This window comes from Ambystoma mexicanum, chromosome 6p (genome assembly GCF_040938575.1).
Source record: "Ambystoma mexicanum isolate Mex_15411 chromosome 6p, UKY_AmexF1_1, whole genome shotgun sequence".
In the NCBI taxonomy this organism is placed as follows: domain Eukaryota; kingdom Metazoa; phylum Chordata; class Amphibia; order Caudata; family Ambystomatidae; genus Ambystoma; species Ambystoma mexicanum.
Window position 1 is genome coordinate 73,417,861 of NC_090935.1, and position 15,100 is coordinate 73,432,960.

General features: G+C 45.8%; 1 pseudogene; it reads right to left on the bottom strand.

Moving 5' to 3' along the window:
- Nucleotides 1–15,100, bottom strand: part of LOC138510668 (vomeronasal type-2 receptor 26-like) — a 54,226-nt pseudogene that overhangs the window by 14,386 nt on the left and 24,740 nt on the right.

A 15,100-nucleotide genomic window follows, 5' to 3' on the forward strand; every position in this document is an offset into this window, starting at 1 on the left:
TTATTTATTATTAGCATGATCCAATCTCTGGTGCATTTATTTGAGATAAAACTCCAATCTTTTCTGAATTTCAATTCTTCGAGGAAGATTCTCGGTTCGATCCTGATGATGAGACCATTAGGGGCAATATGTGCCCGTAGATATTCAGTCATAATGGCCCCATGAAGTTCAGTTCTTATTAACTTATTGCGTAGTGCTTCCAGTTCGTTCCAGTCATCACTTTTCGTGGCTATTGCAGCTTGTTGTTCTAGGCCCAATATTCAGGGATTCGCAAGGATTCCCTCTATCAGTTCCTCTGCAAAAGCCAAATACGTTGCCTCTGCCGTTGTGTAGGGGTTTAATTTATATTTGTTAGAAAGTACTCAAATGTCTCGTCCACATCTCTAATTGTTACTCATTACTCCTTTTAAAGTGCCCTATTGGTGCACTGACTCGCGGTGTTAACCGCCAGAAGATAAAGTAACTACAAAACTGGAGTCGATAGGTGCACGCCTCCTATCTATACCTCAGTATTTGAACAGATGTGTAACAGAAGGCTATTTTATTTCCAAAGTTATTCCTAACACTAAGGGCCTCATTACACGGAAGGCGGTGATCCAGGGTGCTATTAGCACCCTGGACCATGCCGGTAAATTACCGGCACCGCCTTGGCGGAAAGGGGATTTACCGCCCCATTCCAAGGTTGGTGGGGCGGTAAATCCCCCTTCCGCCATTGCCCTTCCCCATTCCCATTTCTGCCCCATAGGGCTCTATGGGGATGGGGAAGGCGCTAATTACGGCACCGCAATTTTGCGGTGCCGTAATTAGCTCCGAGGTCCCTTAGCGGGTTGGTTTTTAACGCCTGCAAAAAGCAGGCGTTAAAGCAACAACCCGCTAAGGGACCTCGTAGTAAGGCGGTAATGGTTAACGGTCACCGTTACCATTAACGGTGGCCGTTAACCATTACCGCCTTCCGTGTAATGAGGCCCTGAGTCCCTAATGAAAAAACTAATTAGCCCTATGTGTAGACAATCTAGTGCCCATGGGTATTAGGCCCTAGTGGGTGCTGATGGTTTTAGAAGTACTCGGAGACTGATGATAGTCCACCTTGTCTCTTTTTGTTGTTTGTCCTGTAGGACTCAGGGATTGACCCAACTAAGCTGGTCCGAGACCTGAAGACATCCTCAACATTCTTCCTAGTACTGAAGAATATCAAAGAGAATATTTAATTAATGAATATTCGTCCTGAAGAAAGCGGCAACTTGCGAATCCCGCTGAAACTGGTTGACTGTTGTTAGAGCAGTATCTGCTTCATAATCCAGACTCCAATACCCCTACATACTAAGTAAAGGGCTTGTAAAAAGAAATTTAAATTATCATAACTCTAGTTGCTCTCTACCGTCTTAGTACTGTACAGAGTGAAAGAACCTTTTAACAGAGTTCTATGTGACCAGAATGTCATAGAAGTCTTTTTTTTATAAAACCTTGTGTTTTTGTTCTTAGCATTGATAAGACACACGGCTGGGAGGCGAAAACATTAAAACACAGATATCGACCCCCAACTGTGTGCAATCATTTTTGTCCTGTGGGCAAGCCTATAGGGTGGATCATAGATGTTAACAATAATACATTCCTTATGTTCTCCATTGGGAGCTACTGGACCAGAAACTCTACCCACCAAAATGTTTGGGCAGTTTGTAACAAGCTCTTCCAAGTTCATGGGTTTCCTGATGCCCAATAATAATCCTCCCTTGGGACATCCCTGTTTGCCTTGTGTAGCCAATTTAAAGAGGAAGTGCCAACCGTCCACAAGAACAGGGTTGATGAGCCAAGTTTCCTATAAGGCCTCAACGGAATATTGGTCAATATGTTCCATCAGGCCGCCCCCTTCAAAAATATTATGGTTGCCACGAGTATTCCAACTGATCATTTGGACAGGTTGCTCTTGGACTGGGCTAAGAGCTCTTTTTCCCATGTTGTCCAACTAAGTTTGCCAACCATGCCCAGTGTGCTTTAATGGAGTCACCATTGGGGTCAGGGATAGAGTCACCACAGCGCATGGATTCAGTGTGTGAGTTCCTATTCATGGTTACCGGACAAAATCTACCATATTCCATTTCCAATACAATGCATTCATACCACAATCGGTTGAAACATTCAGCATGCTCAAGAATGTATGTTAGGGTACTGTTCACATTGAAGAATACTATAGATACAGGCCTAGGTATATTCCCACAAAGATCAACAATTTTGACGTCATTACTCTGGAGATGTCTTAGTGGAATTATACTATGAAATAAGTTCAGCAAGCAAGCTCAGTTTAAAGCCAAGCGACTGTCAACACTAAAGAGGCTCTGTATTTGAAGAGCCTGTGTGCAGTTGCTTTGCTTCCTGGTAGGTAGTGCTGTGTCTGGGCACTGAACAGTTGGTGATTGTTCCAGTGCTGTGCATCTTGTGGAGGTCATCGAGGGAGGCCCCAGTTTGGTCTGCAAGGATGGGAGCCAGGGGCACAGGCAGGCCAGACAGAGACATTCATTCCTCTTTTTTCAATATGCAGTTGGTTTTTCGAGCAATCAGTCTTGGTGATAGCCCTTTTTCCTTCTAGTGGGCAAGAAGTGGACCCTTTTGTCCTTCTCAATGGACGCTGGAGCTGTGTTCGTGTTTGCTGACTTCTCTCCAGAGGTTGTAGCCATGCTTCTCGTAGAATGCTCAGGTGGAGGTAAGGGGTATGTGGCATCATGGCCTGAGGCAACAGACCATACACCCCTCCAGTCCCATCTTGTACCGCACAGTTTGTAGCCGGAGGAAAACTACAAGGGACCTTTTCCTAAAAGTCATTGGGAATGCTAGTCCGGAAGAGAAGAGATAAGGTGGTTGATGGATCGATAGGCAACACATCATTTGCTGCAGATTTGGTCGGCAGGGTTTAACTCCTCATTATTTTCTTTTATGAGGCCAGAGGTTCAGACATCAGAGCCTGCCCAGGTGTGTTTTGCCTTCCAATGGCAATATGCCTTTCCACAGGTGCCGTGATCAGAGGTAATGTGGCGGATGGCATCGATGAAGGGGCTGGAAGTTTGACCAGCAATGTTTTGTCAATGCTAGAAAGGCCTAAAGAGGTAGTGGTGGTCAAAACAATAGCTCAGACATCTGCCAGAGATGACAACTTGGTGGAAAACTGGGTGTGGAGTGTCTCGGCTAGTGCAGTCATTTTTAAAAGTTGCTCCCCTTGGGAGTCCAACTTGCCCGCAATAGCCTCTCAGTTTATCAGCAGAACTGTAAGCAGAGACTCCAAGATGTTAAACATGGCTGTAGAGGAACTGCTTGTGTTACTTAGATCAAGCTTTGTCAATTAATGCTCAAGGGAGTCCACTAGAACAAAATAGTGTGACTGGGTGTTGGTTAGCCATGTCAGCCACTCCACTCGGATGGGTGACATGGGTTTTCTGATCTCCTTATGGATGAGATCAGGAGGAGGCTGAGTAGATAACAATGGAGCATAATTGAAACAAAGAGATGCTTCCACCCAGGTGGAGCACACATTGAGACTCATCTCAGTAGTCTTGTTCATCCCGGTGTGCACCTCCTGATGCAGCCCTTGCATGGTTCCAAGTGGGCTACCACATCTCTGTTGCGGGGCAACTGCAGCTTCAAGTTGCTCAAGTGGCTCCAGATTATGCATGAGAGGTTTCACTACAGTTGCAATGGTTTTTGATCCCGGGCATGCGAGTGATGCTGAGAACTCCTCAGTCGGCTCCTTATTATAAGCAGCTATATCGTGCTCAGTGGATGTTCCAGTTGTCACGGCATTCAAACCTTTAGCCAAAGGAAAGAAGACTGTCATAATTTTTTAATTGGTCAATGCCACCCCCCTTTCTTTAGTGGAGTACTGGCCTAGCTTGACTGTGCGCTGGGGGCAGGCGCGGGCTGCACATCTGGTATCATTTGTGGCAGAGACTTCAGGGGTGGCCATGACTCCACCTTCCATGCGGTGTCCTTGCTGGCAGTCCTCTAGCATGTTCATTAGTTGCGCTGTATCATCAAGCCGCTTGCACTTCATCTGAGAGAAAATTCAGGTGCGGGCAGGGAGGGCAAGAGAAAGAGGACAAGGAGGACCAGGGAAGGATTGTATGGCCACCATGGCCTTTGTTTCCATAGTGATTGTCGCACCCCAAGAGCAGGTAGCCACACGCTTTGTTTGGCGTGCAGCAATGGGTTTCCCTGCATAATACTTCCTCTTCCACGACATGTTAGAAGGAGGGCTCACCTGGTGAAGGGAACTGTTTGGGAACCATTTGGGAACTGTTTGCCACAACTGATGCAAGAGAAAGGTGTAGAACATGAATCAAGACAAGGTCACGACAAAGTCAGAAATTCGTGCCACTACGAAATTCAGATAAAATTCAGATAAAATTCTGTAAAATTCAAATAAAAGTGGCTAGTCAACACCACTATCTGGGGTGTGACAATGTAATAAAAAAATAGGTGTTAATGCAACCTAAAAGAGCCTAAAAGTACCTTTACGAAAGCATTCTCAACCAAAGAACTTGGAAAGGAAGGTGAGCAACAATCAAGGCCCAGGTAATACTAGAGACCTTGCAACTTTCCAAGAACAGCCACGTGGCACCCTCTGTGGCACCCTACGAGGGTCGCTGCTACTCGTCGGCACCCCCTACCTGAAGACCGCCACCAGGGCAAAACAAACACACCAGGGAGAGCAGACAGCTACAGGCTACAGTCCAAAGCACCGGACTGAAGGAAACAGGTGTTCGCAGAAGGATACAGCAAACAAGGGGCACCAGGATACAGGAGCTCTCCGGCGGGCAACAAATTAGAGGAATGGACCTCACTACATCTTCACTATGTCCCACGACACAAGCAAAGGATCATCATGCCACACCTCAACGGGCCGCTTCTGGCAATCTGACAATCTACAGAATTGTTGTTGAGGAGTCCTGATGTCTGGTGGTGTTGAGAAAACAAGCATGACTATCGCTTGGTGTGGTGTTCACAGTGTTCATTATATGATGAAATACTTTACTTGATAAATACTTGCCGGCAAGACAAATGTGATGGTGCCTTGTCCTTTGGTCGCTGAGCTTCTTCTTCCCAGAATCATAAGTTTGCAGCATTTCAAATAATCATATGTGAGATGTATTCTTTCCAGTGGCAATTGAGTCAGATTTGTCCTCAGCATTTGTCTAGAGTCATCCAGACTGTTAGAGTAGATTTGCCTTTTTGTTTGAAATTCTCTCCACCTTTGAGTCCCCCAGCACCTTTTGCTGGACTCCTGTATGTTTGACTAATTCTACTGAGTGAGTGGAAACCTTTTTGTTTCCACAATGACTTGTCCTTTCTCATCCCTTCTCCTACCTATCTGGATGTGGGAGGATTTTCTAGTCCCTTTGTCTTCACCGACCTGCCAAAGGAAAGCCTGCAAAGGGTCTCTGAGTGACTGGCAGGACAGGAAGTGGGAGAGGTGGCCAAAACTCCTCTGTCCTTTATCCTGCGTGTGCCTGACTGAAACCAGTTCAGACTAGGAGTCTGGCTGTCGACATTGGACAACCATCACCCAAGTTTGAATGGTCCACAGGACATGATTGGTGGACTCAGAAGTGCTCCCGGATATAGTCCAAGTTCGTGGAGCTGAAACCGAGAGTCGACTTCCAGAGCCTGCCGAGTAACAGCTACTGTCCCGAAATCAACTTCTAAGCGACAGTGAAGATCAAAACATGATGACTTCCTCTCTTGGACTGGTGGGCCTAATCATTCACAAAACGAACTACAATTTGCACCATCCCTGGAAGAGCTGCGACCTCTACGCCCTGCAATTCACCATTCAGACCTGGGGACCTGTGCTGCATCGCTGTGCCTCATCGACTGAAGAGTGTTTACACCTCGAACCTTGTGAGCATCCTTCTAAGCCTGCTGTTAGGCAGAATCATATGCAGTACCCTTTGGGAACACCACACACTATTAAGTCTACAAGTGACAGTACAAATTCACCTTTGGTACAAGCCTGTACTCTTCAGTAAAGTGGTAGCGATGGAGGAGCAGCCAGACTTATCTCAAGAGTAAAGTGAGCAGTATCAATAGTTACACAAAGGACATCAATTGCTATGGTTCAAACAAACACTGACTCAAGGTTTCTGAGTAAAAGAATATACATTTATTTACACATTCATTTGTAAAACAGTTCACTTAATAAATCAGCAGAAAAATCATACTCTTAATGTACTACAGAACACCCAATCAATTCTGGACAAGTTAGGCTCGAAATGAAGTGTGAGCAAAATGGCACTCCAGCAATTAAAAAGGGAGGGAAAGACAAGGTTGTTCACAATCAAGCAGCACCAACAAGTAAGTAGGCAGGGCAATCTAGAAAAGGCTTGCTACAATGAGGATTCAAATCAATAGGCCTGGGCCAATGTTAATGGTTCAGATTCTTTGCACAGTTCAGAGTAGTTCTCGGTTAAGTCTTTGCTAAGAGTTCGAAATGAAGGTGGTCGAAGGAAAAGTTATTTAAAAGAGTAGAGAAGGACAAGCCCTCGGATTGGCAAAAGATTTCAAACACTTTCACCACGGTCGGACGGAACGAACAACCGGGTTAGAACAGTACCTTAAATGCAGAAGAAGGCTGAAGCTGAGGCAGAAGTTCCTGGTAGATTCTGCCTGCTCACGGTTCCTGAAGTGACTGTCGGACTGACACAACGAAGGAAGACTGGAGGGTCCTGCACTGCCCAGGGAAGAAACCAGCAGCAGAGCAAAGCAATGAATAAAAGGTGCGCTCCATAAAACCCAAACAGGGTCCGGTCCTCCTGGCTATCTGGTTCACTGCAGCTGTGCACAGCAAATTCGACCAGAGGAAGAGGCCTTGCTTGATGTTTGGCAAACTGGTTGGTCCCACCAGCTCAAGGAAAGAAGATTCCTTGCAGAGCTTCTCTGTCGTTGAAGTTTGGAGATTCGGACCCGCAGCAGGGCTTCACCGGGAGGTTCAGTCATGGTAGTGGTCCTCTTCTTTCAGCTTCTCTTCGGTTCTCTCGATCCAGTGGCGATTCTGCCTTCCAAGTCCTAGAGACCTTCTTTTTATGCAGTTTTCCCCCATTCATACAGCCTGGCTGTCAATCACACAGCAGGGTGGCTGTCCAGGCAGGACAGACACCTAGCCAATCAAACCAGAGTGCAAATTGGGTTTCCAAGGGAACCCTGTGCAGGGGGCCTAAAACCCCTCCCTCACATCCTGTCCACCCACACTCTCAGGCGCCTAAGGAGGGCTTCTGTGCAGAAAACTGCCAAAGGACAGCGAACAAAGGAACCAAACCTGGTTTGGCGTGGAGTAAAACACGAGAAAGATCTTTACAAAAAGAAATTGGCGAATAAACCCAGCTGGAACCAAATAAAAGTAAATGGGGTCCAGCTGATTAAAGTTTGAGGCTACTAACTTAGCCTAAAACAGTACCAAGGCTATTTTCATAGACCGCGGTAGGAAAATATGGTACATTGCTCTGCCACCAGCCAAATCTTAAAGAAAGGCAAATGAAATGTTCCATGAGAAACAGACAAAAAGGGATAACTAGTAACCCTTTCCAGTACTCTATGTAAGATAGTTTGTACTGGGTCTGTGGATTTAAAAAGACTAATAAAGTCAACAGCATCTTTACATGTTCTGGGAGACAGTAGTCAGTACCAGAAAATAGAGTTTAAAGTGGGAAGTCTGAAAAAGACAACTCTGTGTCACTGCACTGAAGGTGCTGTGTGACACACAGTAAAAAGATGATGCCTGTGGAGTAGGTGCAGCTCTACAGTCTATGAACACAAAAATGTTAAACACACAGCAAAACACATGTAACATTGGGAAAAAAGGCTCACACTCTTACCAGGTGAAGAAAAAAAAAGCCTAGAAATCCACTAAAGATGCTGAGGGACTCAGTAGGTAAGGGAAATTAGCCATTCTGCCCAAAGTCCACTCACCAGAGAGGAGGACCAAGAAACAGAGAAGTCTACCACTGCGACAACCGTCCTTCATCCAAGACTGAAAAAAGGCACCAACAAGCCAGAATTGCAAATATCCTTTCCCGGCATCCGTATGCACGAGAGCTGTCATCAGATCCACCGACTTCCCTTTCTTCTCTTACCAAGACCAAGAAACCTGTGACTGGATCTGCTGTCGCCTCACTGCTGGAACGTCCTGCAGCAACTGCTTTTTCATTGAACGGTATTGTCATGCTCCTGGTACACTTACCTTGAGTCTGCGTGCTTGATCATGTGATCCTGGTGGCAGCAGATAGCCTGTATCTCACACACCTGCAGATCCCCATTGAGTTACATTAGGGTGGACAACCCATTGTGCTCTACTCTGCCTTAGGACATTGGTCCTTTGGGCAACCCTTCAGCGAAATAGCCTTATTTCCATGAACTGTGAAACCTAATTTTTACTTACTTGCAAACCAAGAAGGGATCCTGCTTTACTCTGCCATTCTGAATTTTGTACTCTGTTTTCCCACATTTCCTGCTCAACTCCTGGTCACTGGTGACACGGTGGCCCCTCTGGACATTGTGAGACTCTCATAAGAGAGGGGTGGCCTCTTTAAGATAGGCTGGAACAAAGTTATACAAAGGTGTAAGAGTTTGGAAACGTTTGCATATATGTTTCAGATCTGTTTGCTATGTGATTTGTTACTGCAAAAGCTATTTTAATGTGAAAACAACTGTGGTATACTATCCTAAGACTACTGCAAGTGTTGTCCTGTTGTTGTACTGTGTTATATTACTTAATTGACTTGAAAGTTACAACTGTGAGCCTTAGTTTATATAATAAATAACGACTTTTCTATAACTGCTAAGTGTATCAGTGTTTTCTTGAAATAGTGTATGCTCTGAGTTCTGTGTGCCACACTACAGCCCGCCTTCCTCCTTAGAGTAAGCCTGGCTGATCGCCATTCTACCAAACCTTTGTGTGGTTCAGGCCAAACCTAACAGCTGGAACACTGTACAGCCAAGGTGAGCTTTCCTAAGTTCTGTCACAGACATACACGTTTGTAAAACCCCCTAACACGGACCATATTGGCCAGTATTTCTTTGGTTCGAAAAGGTCTGATAAGAAAATATCCCCACCTCTCGCTATTGGGGGCATCAACGCTGCAAGGGAGTTGGCATTATCAAGAAACAATGCATACCCCGGCTGGTCGATGATTTGATTTCCTTTTTCCATTTATAAAGCACACAATGACCAGAGGTCCAGCCTCTACACACACGCATATTGAATTCTGCCATTGATACTCCTGGTGCGTGCCTCAGGGAAGAACTGAGAAGCAGAAGGTGTCAGCTTTACAAGCTCACTTAGCTGCACCCTTTGTACCATGTCTGGGGTGCAGATGCCACTCACCGGTGCTGTTTGAAAACTCTCCATCCGCGCACTGCACACAGTCAAAGCAGCAGGTGGGCTGATTATTTAGAAGAGCTTTCCGGTACCCTGGGAGGCAGCTCTCGCTGCAGACAGAGCGAGGTATCTGTAAATGGGTAGGCACGTTTCATTATTTATTTAGTGCTCTGCATAGAACATGATGAAACCCATGATTGGGCACGCAATCAACATAGCATTTCAAGCCTCAGTCCAGGCATCCTGTGGAATAGGCGTACATCCCCTCTCATATTCCTGCCCTCTAGAAGCAAGAATGAAGTGACCACGCTTACGGCATATGCGGAACAAGCTGAGTGCACATCAGAGCGCACCGCTGACTAACCTGCAACCTAAAGGTATCCGGTGGGTTCCCAAACATGAGGGATGTCCCTGATGTTCTCTGATGCGGGCAATGCACCTTTGTGACATAACAGTGGAACAGACATCATCAATGAAATATAACAGTGGATGGCAGTGGGCCAGTAGGATGCAATTACACACATACCTTTGCATGGAGTGTATTCAGTAGGAGCCATGCAATTCCAATAAATCTCATTATGTAAATAATTGTACATGTCTTCTGCCATGATGTGGACGGTGGAAGGGCACTTACATGGACTCCTGTGGAACACACGGGCGTTAGGCCGAAACATAGTCTTCTATGTTAAATAAATATATGTGCGCAGTAATATCAGGACAGGTAAAAACATATGTCCATCTAAACAGCATTCCTATCTTCATGTGAATTGAATGTAGGGTTTGCCTTGCGGTACTATGAACTTGTGCTAATTCACATTACTCATATACTGTTTCTAACTTCATGCCTTATAGGGATTTTGATGTACCGACGGTGACCCAACAGACTTTCTTTATAAATTGATAGACTGGCAGTGATTAAGAGATCTTTGAGAACTATTTCAACATTTAAGAATGACAAGTCCTGTACTTACAGCTGTCAGAAGCACCACCCACAGATCCATGACCAGCAGGGTCACATGGTGTGAACCTTGGTGCTGGATTTAGTTTGCAAAGGAACATAGAACAGGGCCCTGTGGAAACAATCGGCATGTGTTCATGTTCACTGAAGAAGGCTCATGTGGCCCAGTGGCCTGACGTTTCACAAGACTCCTCTGGCTGCTTCTTGGTGAGATTGTCCATTAATACACAACCTCAATGTGCACTCGGGCCCTTTGTCATTGTTGTAGCAGTGTGAATGAGGCAGCATGGGACAACCCTTGGATGGTGCGAGCACCACCGTTCCATTCTCACAGGGACAAGAGAACCTTAGGCTCGCCAGGGCCTTTATGCCAAATCCAGAATGCTGGACGGTCCTCGCATCTACTCCATGACATACAATGTGGTGGCATATTAGCAAGCAGCAATGGTAAATCGTGATTCAGGATGGTGACACGGACCATATGTGTGGCATTGTTTCCATTGTGGGGTCCACCACTGGGTATTGCACAAGACCATTTGACTAATAATGTACATGTGGAGACTGTACGCGCAACCCACATTTATTCCGGGCATCTCTGTTATATGCAAGTGGCTGATGCCCAGGAGCCAATCAGCAAAATCAGCAAATCTTGTATTGCTTGGCACAGTTCCCCTTAGTAAACTTCCGCGAGCAACACGCGGTATGTATGCTCCACATAGGGTGGCTGCCAATGTGCTTCCATTCCACAGAGGGTTCTGAAGAGGAGTATTCCCTGGTGGGTGTGCCCATGAAGCAGGTAGCTGCAAAGCCTTAAACTGAGCCTTATTCTCAACCTTCAAAAGACAAATTGTCCACGAGACTCTTCCAGCCATCAGTTATAGGGCACCGTCCACTGCGCGATCAGAAATGTGCATGTGCTCTTCAGACTGACATAGGGCAGGTGCAGGGGCTTTACACGCCATGGACATGCTTTAGCGATCATCCACCATAGGCATGCTTGATTGAAGCAATCCCTTCATATCACCAGCACTGCTGAACACCATAGTATACATTAGATAGGCAACAGCTGAACACCATAATATACATGACCTTCACTTAAGATAGGGCCTTTGGAACATTTGATAAAAACACATTGTTTGCAGGAACTCCCTAGTCCTATTTTTATTATTAGGGAATTTATTGAGCGTTGACCTGGCTTCAGGAAGCAACAGAGTGCTTTACAATCATAGGGGGAAGAACACAGTGAGGGAAGCAGAGGAAAAAGGAGCGGTGAGCTAACATGGCAGAGCGAGGATGGGATCTACAAGCAACCAGGGGGGAGACGATAGGGATCAGATCACCGATTCTCAGGTAGGGCGGGAAGTGCCGGGTGTGTGGACCTAGGTATTGAGGAGGAGCCATTCCTTCAAGAGGAAGAGCTCTTTCCTGAACTGTAGAAGTGATGGAGCAAGTCTGATGTTGATGAGGTGGGTTCCTGAACCTTGGAGAGTAGATAGAGAAGGCCTGACTTCCGGTTCTTTCCTTCCTGGACCATTGTAATGCAAATCTGCACATTTCCTTATTTCTGGTGGATCGCATGCATCGGGAGATGCTGAGTTCCTCAGTGAGGTAGCTTGGGGACTTCAGGATTACAGCCTTGTAGATGATGCAACAGGATTTGAAGATGATATAAGCTTGCAGTGGGAGCCAGTGCAGTTCGATGAAGGTCGGGGTGATGTGATCGAATTTGCAGAGTCCTTTAATGTGTCTTGCTGTAGCATGCAGGACACATTTCAGGGGTGCTAGGGTAGTTACTGGAAGGCCTTCCAAAGGGGCATTGCCACCATCATGGTGGGCGAGGACAAAGTCTTGGACAGTGGGTCTCAAGTTGTTTTCTGGGATGAAGGGCTCGATTTTCTGCAAGAGAGAAGTTGGCACCAGGCTGTTTGAGTCTTGCTATGTGCTGTTTGAACGTGAGGTGTCTGTTGATGTTGAAACCAAGAGACTTGGCACAGCTGGCCAGCTAGGGTGTGAATCCCTTGAAGTTCATAGCAGAGAACTATCTGGTTGGATACTTTGCAGTCCATTCTTGAAATTATTAAAGAAACAAGTGGAAACACAACATAAACAATGCTGCTGTAATTGGAAATATGAGTCCCGTGAGAGTCCCAGTCTGCCCCGTGATTCTGATGCTGAAAGGAGCTGCAGCGACTGAGACAAGTGTCTTATGTTCATTTTGACTGGCCCTTTAAGCTTTCCTGAACCACGGTAGACTCCACCTTAAAAGGTGTTTGCCGGCGCGGAGTCCCGTGAGAGTCCCAGTCTGCTCAGTCCGAGCCCAGTGGGATCTGCCTTTTCCTTTAATCCTTCCTTCCAACCCATGTAATGGCAGTGCCTGGTCCACAGACACGGCTGAAAACTCTATTTGAACGCCGGCAACAGAATGTGGCGAAAAGACCAGGATCTGTTTCCAGCAACAAAGTATCCACTGAGGTAAGTGCAGGAATGACTCAATTAACTGTGCCGCGATCAAACGTGTCGTCATTACAGACATTAGTGTCTGACGACATAAATCGTGACATGGCTGATTCCCTAAACACCATGAGACAACCGACCTGTTAAACAATTCACAAAGTAACACACAGGCAAGTAAGAAGCGAAGACGAAGGGGCGTCACTGAAAAGCTTGAATGTTAATGTCGGAGCAGAGGCCACTAACAACGCTGCTGGTGCGCAGAGTATTTCTTGTGATAAACTGGCGAGCATATTAATCGACACCTTGCTTTTTCAATCTCCCTTTGATGTTACGGATTCCGAATTTTTGGAATTACAGGTGCACCTGGTTCCTCTGGAAAAAACGGCTTGTCTTTTGTGCTACCGATATCAGCTGCTCATTTCAAATCAGTTCAAGATGAACCGCAAATAATCGAACAATTTACGTCCTTAGCTCCAAATGGTGTCAATAACAAAAGGAACAAATGAGAGTTTGTCCGTCTGGAACAAAGCGAGTCTTCAAACACGCTGCTGACCTGCTGCCTCCGGTTCAAGACAAGATGAGACCAGTGCAATGTCTTCCTATTCCCGAATGTGAGCAGTAAGGCTCGACAAACGGGAAATGCAGATTCCCCAATAAGTGTCAATGCATTTGCAAGAAACTCACCGATGAGCGACATTGCGCCAAAAAGCGGCCAGGTGAGCTGCTCGAACGCCGAAGCCTGAAGGCGAAACAATCAGGAAAAAAATGCCTGTTGCCGACAACAATATTAGCTTAAATGCTTCATTGTCAGAACGGAAAAACTTAAGTGTGGGTCTTGCGACCGGGAAGCGAGACTTACTGAATGCTTAAAAGAAGACTATCTACACGCCAAAGACAAGCTTATTGTCCTATTGAATGTAATAAAGTCAACGTTTCAAACAGTCACCTTAAATTCAATAAGCAAAGCGGCCCGAGTTCCAGCATCCTGTGCTCCAACAAAACCCTGTGAACGAACCAGCACGCCTCAATCAAAAAGCGTGCCTGTGCATGACAGTGTATTAGCTGAAACCATCGGAGAAACTTGGCTCGGAAAGTGAGGTTCTGGAATCGCTGCAAAACACTCAGAATTCGACAACCAACACCAATGACCCATCAGTAGACTTCAACCAGCCAAATAAAGAGCCTGACACTGAAAGCTCTATGAAGGCAACATATCGGTGCTGCGTCAATACAAATACACAATAGTGTGCTTGCTGCAACGTCCCTCGCTTTAATACCGTTTGTAAAACTTTAGGAAGCATGAAGTGACTCGCTGAAGGACCAAGGAGCAATGATTTTGCAGTTAGACGCAAAACTGTCAAATGTGGCTCACAGCTACTCCCTACTACAACAAAAAAGCAAAATGGAAGCAAATTTATCATTAGTGGCAAAGTAGATTAGGAGACCTTGCAATGAAAGAGCGCACTAATTCTGTGGAACTTATGGACGCAATTCTAGAGTGCATGGAATGGTTCCGGCACCTTGATAGCAATCGCCATCAAGTAATATTAGAAAAGGACAAGCCGACAATGTGCCAACAAACTGGGGCTTCCAATACATTGAGAGGCAAAAGGATCGCAAAGGAAGATTTAGACTACAACTGCCACAGCGTTACCAAAGTAGTGTTAGACAAAGCAACCACTGCGTCAGTATCGACAGTTGCAGACAGCGAAGGGATGAAGCAAAACAACAGGAGAAATCAGAGCCTTGCAATCTGCCGCAATTGTCATTGACCTTGAGATCACAAATGAATCAGGAGTGAATCGGCTAGCGACTGAACCAAAAGAAAAAAGTCAGTTGAAAACCTACGGCATTTTTTCTGGCAGTGCGAAGACATTGGAGTTAAATTCTAAAACATCAAAAACTCAAGACAGTGCAAAACAGAAAGTAGCAACCAATAAAAGCCGAAATAAGCAATATCCGCCAAAAACTAAAAAGTTAATACGTAACTTATCAACGACACAAAAGTTGTGCTTATTTCAGCGTGACACCGCTGCAAAGTCCCAAAAAAAACATGATGGAAAGAAAAAAAGGACACAAGCTCTAATCTGTCTGAGACGCAGAATCCAAGACAGACACCGAATCCAAAAACACGCCTATGGCTGGACTCAGAGTTGAACTCAAATGACTCTGTTAATGGGTAACTTGATCAATGTGAGTGGTCCACTTATTCAGGGGCGTAGGAGTCCCATAAAACCTGGGGGGGACAGGGGACGCCCTGGGGACTTGGGCGGGGAGAGGCAGGAATCGCCTGCTCGCAGATACTCCTTTACATCTTTCCCCCGTCACTG